The sequence below is a fragment of the Euprymna scolopes genome, chromosome 11 (assembly GCF_053919585.1).
Source record: "Euprymna scolopes isolate OS-2025 chromosome 11, ASM5391958v1, whole genome shotgun sequence".
In the NCBI taxonomy this organism is placed as follows: Eukaryota; Metazoa; Mollusca; class Cephalopoda; order Sepiida; family Sepiolidae; genus Euprymna; species Euprymna scolopes.
In genome coordinates, this window is record NC_136492.1 from 118,747,839 (window position 1) to 118,759,246 (window position 11,408).

An 11,408-nucleotide genomic window follows, 5' to 3' on the forward strand; every position below is an offset into this window, starting at 1 on the left:
ATTGAGGTCACCACTTATCAAGGCCTGGAAGCCACTCGGGAGATAAGAGTTATTGCATGAACAGTAATCAACGGGATAGTATCGTAGTAATCGTTAGTATTGGAGATTTGATAAAGTGTCTTACTTAAGGGGCGGTTTATCAGGAATTTGTTATTGTTGGACTTGAAGACATCCAAGTTGTAGTCAGGTGGGAAACGGGCAAACGGAAGAGAGTTCCACAGTCGTGCACTTCTAAGAAAGAAGCTTTGCTCATGGAATCTAAGCTTTGATTTAGGCACAGATAAAGAGTGGGGAAAATTCATGACAGTGGTTTCAGCTAGACGGGTATGTATCGTGAAAGACTGACGACGGAGGACGAGAAATTGGAGCTCAGACTGCCATGGAAATAATGATAAAACAAAGACAGGGAGAGAGGCTGCAGGGAAGAGAAAAGGGCATCCCCTACTAAGCCACGAAGTCTATTTTGTACTCTGTCAATGCCGAATAGGCTGTTTTTAGCAGCTCCTGCCCAGATGTGGCAGCAGTATACCATCCTTGGACGTACTTGGCTTTTATACAAATGGAAAATTGCATCAGTAGTGAGATATCTTCTGGAACGGTAGAAGGATCCCACCATCTTCCCAGCAACCTTGGCAACAGACCTGATGTACGTGTTCCATTTCAGATCAGGAGTAAAGGTCAAACCCAGAAGCTTGTCAAAACATGGAGCCTCCCCAAGAGAGCCATCCATTTCAATTGATGCTAGATGGGGATCAGAGCGTTGATGATGTCAAGATTGGAGCTGGGTTTTAGATGTATTAAAAGTAACCAACCACATCTTCCCTTATTGTACCACGCGCTCAAGATCAGAGGAGAGAATAAGAGAGAACATTGTTATTTACGGTCTTTGATGTGTTGACATAAATGGTGTGTCATCAGCATAGATGTCAACCAATGATTTAAGTATGTGTTTTGGGAGATCATTGATGTAGATCAGGAAGAGAGTTGGGCCCAGGATGGACCCCTAAGGGACTCCAGCATTAATACTGTAGGCCTCTGATTTCTGTTCATCAACCACTATTCTTATAATCCGATCAGAGAGAAATGATTTGATAATTGAGAAAACATTTCCAGTTATAACATAGCTGGGAATCTTGTGAAGTAGGCCCTTATGCCATACCTTGTCGAAGGCCTTTGATATGTCAAGAGCAATTACCCTAGAAAGGAAGCTTCTGTCGAGAGATTCACTAATCATATGATATATAACCGTTAGCACATCTACTGTAGATCTAGCAGAACGGAAACCATATTGCATGTCACTAAGAAGGTTATTTCTGCTGCGGTTGTTGACTACTTCTCAATTTAATATGGATTCCAGCAGCTTACTCATGACACAACTAGAGACTAATTGGTCTGTACTGAGAGGGAGATGACTTGTCGCCTAAATTCTTAAATAATATGTTTATTAATAATAATCTTTTATAAGTGACGTTATAATGGTGTATTCATTCAATTGTTATCCTGCATGGTACAGGCATTGGCAACTATGACTCTGTATCTATCATCCTCGAGGTATTTATTAATTCATTGTTCATGCTCATCATTCAAATTCCCATTCACGCCGTTTCTCAAAAGTGAGCATTGCCTCAGCTTACTTTTTAGTTGTACAGACAGTAGGATGTAGTTTTGTTTTTGTCCTGGCAATTCATATAATATGCGATAGTCTAGACCATTGTACTCTAAAAGGGATCTTCTTTCCAGTACAACGAGATACGAAACCATGAACAGAATTATTTCTGATTGCTTCCGTATTACATAAGTTACCTGCTTTCCTGAAGTGGGTACTCTGACGATCAGGCGTCTTCCACAGACTAGCGGAGAGAAGAAGGTGCTTAAATTTCTCCTTCGACAGCAATACTGTCTCGCCAATGTATACAGTGCTTAGTATTCTCAAATGGTCACCCACCCCGTATAATCCAAGCTCATCGCTGCTTCACGTCGGTGATCTGGCGAGGACCGGTGCGTCAACGTCATTATAGTGTATAATATATTTGAAAAAAAAAACTCGAAATAATAATTTGTAATATCCGTCTAGAAATGACCGTCTTCAAAGTTTATTTATTTATTCATTTATTTTCTCCCCAGGAAATCATTTATTTATTTTCACTCCAGAAAGGTTACACACAATGCAATGCGTGCGTTTTGATGAAAGTGTTTCTGTGGAACGAAATGGATGCGAAGTTGACGAACTTAAGTTTTCAGTCCGTGTCAGTCACTACTTAGCCAGATTAAATCGTTTAAAATGTTTATTTCAAAATATGAAGGTGCACTTCAAAACAGAATACATTACTGAAAAATGAAATAATCCAATGACAGTTGCTTCAGCGTAAACCGATCAGATGTTTATTCTTCGTGTCTTGTTTTAAATTGCAATAATCAATTCAAGCTTTCCTGTTTTAAAGCCGGTTTAAACAATTATTAATTTGTGAAAACAATGGTCTGTATAATGAACTCCTAACAAAAAGGAAATAGCAAAATACGTCTTATAGCTGCTAGTAAAACGAGAACAATCCCAATTCTCACAAATAAACTCACGAGTGAAATAAGATTTGAAATCCATTCACTCACAAAACGTCATTCTTCATAAAAACATCGGATATTAATTGTCTGTTTATCCACTCGAAGTTGAACACTCGAAGTTTAGATTAGTGTATTCTTCACACACACACACACACACGCACGCACACACATGTATATATATATATGTGTGTGTGTGTGTGTGTGTGTGTGTGTGTGTGTATGTGTTGAATATGAAAACTAGTGGCTACACATATGCAAATATGTTTCAGTGACTACCCTCCTAGGGAAAATCACATCATCAGGCCAAGAATATCTTCGAAAGTATCAGTCAAAAACATTACTTTTTTTATATTAAAACCAATCTATAGGATTATATCCTTGCCAAGGGTAAAAGGGGTAACCAGATAAAATAAGTGATCACATTATACAAATTGATATGGGATCTCCCAAAATAATTTTACAGTTATGCTTTTTTAGTGAGCATTAAACGCCCGGCTCTACTTTTAATGGTTATTTAAAGATTTTAGAAGAATAAGTCTTATACCAGTGCAAAAGCAATAATTAACGTTTTTTACATTTAAAATATTGTTTTATATTAATTAACGTTTTTTTACATATATATATATATATATATATATATATATATATATATACAAGTCTAGTTAAATACAACATATTTTCTTTTTTCTGAACTATCATTGTAAAGTTACCGTTAACGTGTATTATCTATTTTAAACCCAACTAGTCTAATGAATAAAGAAATGGATTAATAATCTCAACCGATGAATGTAAATATTGAATAGTACTTGTATATAATGTACAGAATAGAAAAGAATATGGTCGATTAAATCACTGGGTTTTGTTCCGTACAACTTGCCTGCTGAAGCGAAAAGATTGTCCGGCTAATGGTAACTTTACAATGATAGCTCAGAAAAAAAGAAAATATGTCGTATTAAACAAGAATTGTATTTGGGGCAAACACTTGATCTCTGTATGAGATATATAGATATTCGAATAATCCATCTCCTTCATCTCTCAAGCACTGACTTAGTGAACACGTTGAGACTATGTTATAGTATATTTTTCTTTTTGGTCACTTGGTTTTACTGGATTCCACGACAAGAATGCATCTAATCTAGTGGAAGATCTAGCTTCGTGCTGTTACTTGAGGTAACATCATTTGGAGGTGTATTATTATCTTGTAAAATCCAGTGTAGGTTATCAATATCGGGGAGATCTTATTTGGGCTGCAAATGCTCTGTGATTTTGAATATTAAGTCAATGTGTACTTGTATGGAAATAATATACATGCCAGGTTGTTCTAACAAACCCTTGTCTAGTAGGCATTCAAGTTCTCTCCAGTATTGAATCTAATATGTGTTCTTTTAACATTTGGAGCGGTCTACTCACTATTTTTTGTGCCGTTCCCCCATCTAACGATAAATGATTTTCCGTTGATGGTGCATCCAAAATCATCGATAATACGTAGCAGCTTCACTCAATAACCTCTATATTTGTTTTTGGTGAATTAAACCCTCATCGTTCTGACAAGTCCTTAATCACACATCTAGCCGGTGAATTATATCTTAATTTTCCCTGGCTAATGGTGCGATTTTCATAAATAAACTTAATCTTTTTATCACTTTTTCTCCTCTCTATTGGGTTCTACTGATGAAGCTGCTGTTGGATGTCAAAGTTAATCATTCTGTGAATTCTTCTGTTGAGTCGCCCGTCAATGCAAACACGTTTAATTACAGGAAGCTTCATTGGGATAGAATTCATGGCTTCCTGTATGGCATATTATGTGGTCTTATCCTTGGTATGTTTGCTCATTATGCCGCTAAAATCGGATAATGTCTGGTTTCTTGTTTCAATTAACACATTATTTTTTCTGCTTATGTCATAACCCATTGTAACTATTGTATTATTACTGTAATCAGAATAGTAGGGATAGTTCTGAAACTTAAAGACAATCACACAGGAGAGTAGGCAAAGTCCGCAATAAAGCGATATCTGAAGTTAATCTGATTTTTTTCAAGGGATCTCTGACTATTTAATCTCAAAATGTTGGTAGATAGTAGTGGAAAGTTTGGTATTCCTTGTTTTTTATAGTTGTCTCACAATCTAAAGATAAAACTATTTTCTTTGCTGACCGTTTTGCTGAAAATTCTGCTAAATAATTCTTGTGATGTTCTTTATTTTGCTTCGAACACGAACTACTCTCTTGATTTTCCTATCATTACTCCGGGGGAAATTACTGGAATTTTCTCTAATCTTTATAATTCCAGTTATTGTTATCAAATATTTAGTTCTCCTGAATTTCTTCTTTCCTCTCGGAATGGTTCAATCGCTGTTTTTATAGTTGCGCTTGTCGACTAGTTTGAAATCTCTTCTATCATTGCTATCTTTGAAGGTGATCAGTCCAACCTGGTATCGTCCAATTAGTCTGGTTTCTGATATTATCAAAATTTTGAAAGGTTGTGAGCGAACAAATTCTACATTTTTGCAGAAAGTTTTAATCTTCTTAGTGACATTGAGTATGACTTCCATGGTTTTCGTTCAATCGATAAAAGTTTAAAGAGTTTAACTCAGCGTTTGTAGATAATTAAACATGGGTTGCTTCAATGCGAATGTCAAAGGCGCTCGATAGAATATGGCATTGTGTTGTTCTATACACAGTGTTAGCGCATTAGTGGTAAAGTTTTTGATATTATTTGTTCATTTATTTTTGATCACACCTGTGGATCGTATCTCTTCCTTTTTTCTATAAATTCTGGGTCTGCCCATAACTCAATATTTAGTACAACATCGTATTTGGTCTATTTGCAAATGATATTCCAAAGATTATTCAGAAGATTGATGACAATACCACTCTCAATTCTGCTTTTATCTCTCATCAGTATCTAGAAATGGACGTGCTCGCTTGTGAGTTCGGATACAAAATGGTTTGTTTCGTTTTATTTTGTTAAGAATTAGCTCGTATATTTTAATCGTATGTCTGCCTTACTTTCTTTCTGAGATGTTCATGGCATAGATGGCATTATCTTTTAGAAATCAATTATCGATGGTTTTGTACATATTAGTATAGTATACATGTCCGCATGGTAAACCGATCAGAATATGAATTGCGATAAGGATGCTGACACAAACAAAATACTTAACAATCCTGTTTTCGCTGTCTAAATGAGAAGTTAAAAATAGTTTGATTTATTGACAAAGAAAAAGTATTCAAAGAAAATCAGTAATTTTTTAATTTATTATAAGCACAACAACGTATGCGGACTTCATAACTTTTGCACATTTGTATGTTAATAATTGAATTCACATTATATCACATCTTAATTATATTTTGGAATTAGTGTTGATATTAATGTTAGATGTCCACACGTATCAAAGTGTTATTATGTATACTTATGTATGATATGTATGTCGTAGCTTATATGTACATATATAGGTAGGTGTTTTATTAGTACGTATAAGTTAAGTCTGTATATGTTTTCATCCAGCTATTCTATGTATTTGTTTGCATACAGTTATAGGCCTCTTAAAGGATTATAAGGAACTGAACGCAGGAATAAGGTAAATAAATTATTATTATTATTATTATTAATAATAATAATAATAATAATAATGATAATAATATTATTATTATTATTATTATTATTATTATTATCGATATATCATTATCTATCTCTGTATTTACCTTCGTTCCTGCTCCTCTTTTATTTCCGTGTCTTTCTCATTAACGCCGTTGTTTTACCGTTCTTTTCTCTTTTCAAAAATCCGTCACAACCTTCGCCTGTCTTGACTCAGAAAACGACCGGCTGAGATCTACGGTGCTTTCGATTCGCAGTCAAAATCGAAGAACAATGCGTTCATTGTAAACTCTTTGCAAAGACCGCGGAAGTCGGCAACTGTATGCAAGTGCAGCGGAGGAACCACCCTTTTACCCGTATTCTTCCACCCCAAGCACCTGAGTGCGCTCACAGACTTTCATCAACACACTGCAGAATCACAGTAGTTCACACACGCACGCGCGTGCGTATGCGCATATGCTTTTCAAAGAATCGCCCACACATATAATATGTGTATAGAGCGTGACAGATACAATAAATAAATACGCAATATTTGAACATTTACTTTCTGTAACTTACACACGCAAATAAATACATGCAAACACACACACACACACACACACACACATATACATATATATATATATATATATATATATATATATACATATATATATATATATCGACTGGTTTTACCTGTTATACCCTGCATTGATGATTCTAAAAAGGATAAAACACTAGAGTCTGTCGGTATTTAATTTTTATCATATTAGATAATTATATATATATATATATATATATATATATATATATATATATATATTTACACGAATTTATCAACAAGTCGTACACTAACGTTTTGTCTTATATACTAAACGATTCATCCACGTCTCTGCATGTCTTCTTTTTAAAATGGCAACTATTGCGACCAGGGTAGGCTCAATCACTTTGGTCTCCATATATATATATATATATATATATATATATATATATATATATATATATATATAATTCTCGTCATTCAATAACTGTTAAAATTTATGACGTGAAAAGTTTAAATTTCAAATCAAAATATTTTTTTATTATTCTATGTAAGACAAAGAATGCATTTGAAATATTATAACTCCTTATCAAATAGGATTTCGATGTCTACCATCTCTTCAGAGGAGAAAATGATAGCAAATAGTAATAATGGTTCACCCTTTATTTGCTAATATCAGTGAGACATGGAAAATCACAATTAAACGTTGTTTAAGTATTTAAATGTCATAGAATAAGGGAAGTTAACGAAAAGGATATAAAAATTCACATCCAAATTGCATGGTAAAATCCGAAGTGAATGTCTTTGATAGCAGTGCGGTAAAATGATCCAGACTGTGTTTTGAGTAATCCACATCACAAGTTAATGGTCCGGAGTAAGCATTTTCTTGGAACAAATTTTTTTTACCGGACCCATTATAATGGGTCCAGTAAAAAAAAATTATATAGGTCCGGTGGACCCATTATATAAACAAAGAAAATTGCTCCAGAAAAATGCCTACTTCGGACCAGGCGATTTGCTTGTCAGTTACTGCCAGTGGTCACTCTTGTGAGGAAGTAACAGTAACCACCTGAAAATCATTGCCGATTACTGCCATAAGTGCTAGTCACCAACAATCCCTGACACTAGATGGCAGTACTATACAATGGATGACAGTGCACAAATATGTAAGACAAACTATTTCCTTTCAGAGCTACTGTTCACCAGCAAATGCAAGTAACAGCCGAAAAACAGCACTAACCTGCTGTTTCCATCAGCGCTCGCCAGAATCATCCAGTTGCAGTCAAGGCTAAACAATGTTCAACAGTTGACGATAGAGAATTTCAGTTCGAAACAGCCCAATAGAGACCGACATTGATCATACCTGCGAGTTACTGCACGTTGCAAAGGCAGTCAGTTTCCACCAGTACTCGCAAGTAATCGCCCCAACCAACACTAATCGCCAGACTATGCCCGACAGTGAAGGCCAGATAATTTCATATAGGTCATGGCCGCCAGTGCTCGCTATTTTCCAGGATTGAAAATTGTAGTTTAATTTGTTTTCAAGTAGGGTACTTTATTGAATCTTTTCTTTATGAATATTTTCTGGCTTCGTGTCATACGTCTACTGGGAAGCGCAGGTACACAAGTCTTGCTAGTATGTCCTATTACAAGAATCAAACTTTATCTTTACTTGAAAAATTATTAATTTTAAATTAAATATATAATTCTACTTAAAATTATTTATTTTACTTTAAAATATAACTTTAATTTTACTTAAAAATATGGATCTTACTTTAAATATGTTCATTATATATACATTAAAAATATAAGTTTTACTCTAAATATTTTTATCATGAGAATAAATTTATACATTTACTTTAAAAAATATTTTTACGTTTTATACAGAATAAATAATTTGTAAGACATTTTGATTAACATTTATATTTTCTCTAGTCCTAAAAAATGATTTATTTCATGCATTTGGCATGTGTCGTTGAATTATCGGTTTCAACACTCATTATAAATTATCAATTGATTTCACATTTGGGGATATACTTGGCAATTCTTGAACATCCACTCTATGTGAATTTAATCATGATTTTGTAAGCTTTATATTACAGGGTGACCCAAAAAACGGGCCCAAGTATAATTCGGACCCGTTTCTTAGTGTTTTGTCCGAATGAAATGAAACTTTGGTCATAACTAGTTTATTATATTCAAAACATCACATCAAAACACTAGGGCCTTCGGCCTTTTTTCTCTGTTGACTGTAAAATGCTCAGAAAAGCAATTGAATGTCCTCTGTTTTTTTTTTTTTTTTTTTTTTTGGTCACCCTATATGTTTAGAATCATTGACTTGTTGAAATATCCATTCTCGTTTTAAACCCAATAAATGTATTTTATTCCTTCAAACGATGTCCTGCCTCATACAGGCATTGACGACTATGACCCTCCCTCTATCTCTCTCCCTCGAGGCATTCGTTAATTCATTGTTGCTCATCATTCATTATCCAAATCACACTGTTTCTCGAATGTGCTTCAGGCGTTGCTACAACTTTCTTTGCAGTTGTACAGACAGTATGTTGCTGTTTATTTCTTGCCGAGAAATGTCCATACTAGGCGATTGTCCATACCATTGTATCCTAAAAGGGATCTCTGTTCGGCACAACGAGATACGAAACCATTAACAGAATAATCACTGATTACTTCCGTATTACATCAATCACCTTCTTTTTATGACGTCACATTATCCTGACCGGGGGGCTGAAGTGAGTTCTTTACCTTGCCCAGTGGTCTCCTACAGTCTAGCAGAAAGGAAGGAGGCGCCTAACTTTTTCCTTTGACAGGAGTGCTGCCGCGCCACTCTATATAGCGCCTAGCGTTCCATATAGTTATGCCCATCTGGTATTAGCCAGGCTCATCCCTGCTTAGCTTATGTGGTTTTATGTGATTATGCCGTATAGTGAATCTATTAAACCGTAAACCTAATATCCAAAATATCCATATGATATTATTCATTCATTATCGCGGTTATTATCCTTATGTTGCCTACACGTTACATTAATCCTAACCCCAGTTGATAACTTATTAGCCTTCAATTGTTACTGGTAGATACTATTTCTAGCACTTCCCAAGTATCTTTAAGTGTAACTTTGAGCTTGTAAATACTCTCTAATAATCCGATCGTATGTTACGTTACCTTTGCAGATTAAACTAAAATTTGGAAGTTCGAATTGAATGACACGTTTTCCATTTAGGAAATAGTATACCAATTGAACCAATGGCGCATTAAACTCACTAAATATGTTTTTATACCCAAATCAATCGGTCCTGGATATGACCTTAAACTGTATCCTATGATGAGGCTCCAGCTTGCGGGATTTTGGGAGTGTGTAGCAACCCCTTAATTTCCATTGCTTCCAGGTCCACTCTGACCCGGAGTGGTAGTACCTGTTAGGGTCCCAACTATGGGTTAAATAGAAATCGACTTAAAAAATATAGTCTATCAAAACCTTTTTCTTCAAAATCACTGAATTCGGCATTAAATAACCTGAAAAGAGTTGATATGCTGTAAAACAAAAACAACCAAATCAATCCGTGCGACATAATCAATGCAATTTCCGACGTTTTCATCACATATCTTGCTGGTACCAGTGAATAATAACGACAGCATTTTGTAAATATAAGGGAATATTAAGAACTAGATTTTTGTAAATGTCCTGTAGGACTGGATCGAAGTTTTACGCAAACCGCCGGAATATGCCGAGCGCCAGTCAAATTAATCAGACAATCAGATTGCGATAACAAACGTGATAACTTATAAGAAGCCGAGCAGACAGTTTTTTTCTAATTTAGAAGAAAAGGGGAAAGTAGTCATTAATTTTAAATCATGGCGCATCACAAGGCAATTTATCTAACTATGCTGGATAAGGTAGTGTAAAGTGGTTTTAACAGAAAAAAATAGTAGCATCTGAAATGAGATTGGGGCATGACCACAAAAAATATGAAGAAGAGAATGTCCGGTGGGCTCGAAACATGCCCTTATCGATTGGGGAACTAATTATAATTTTAAACCTAAACTCATTTTAGTTTTTAATCTGGGATAAAAAAAAATATGTTTTTAAATATTTAGAAAAAAAATTAAACAAAATTTATTCATAAAACTTAAGGTGTTATATATTTTCTTTTATTGCTTTTTCATTTTTTAATGTTATTTATTATCCGATTAATGCTGTTTATTTTTTGTTTCCTTGCGTTTTTAAGATTTGCTCGGCGACACTCGGCGACACTCGGCGACACTCGGCATGCTCCAGTGGTTTACTTCAGAGACAGAAGAAATCTGAGGGGATATTTATTGAAATCAGGTTCCTTATATGCACTAGTATCATCTTGCTTTGTTTACCGAGAAAAGGACGAAAGATTGGTATAAAAGATCAGTATAGGATATCAAAAGTGCATGCATATGAAATAGGGAACGAGTGAAAAGAACGTCGTATGACATGCTATGCTACATGACTTTGTAAATGCTGATAAAGATATTATTAGACTTAGTTCGTTTTGGGGAGTGCTAGTATATTCGATCTGATTAATAAATGAGTGATGGGAGAAAACTAGATATATCATCTACAGAATTGATGGCCGAACACACCCTCTGTCACATTCCTAACACCGGTAGGTGGCGGGGTCTAAGAGATTAACAACAAAGACTAACACGTTGAGTGTGCCATGTTCAAATCCGTTTCGTTCTACAA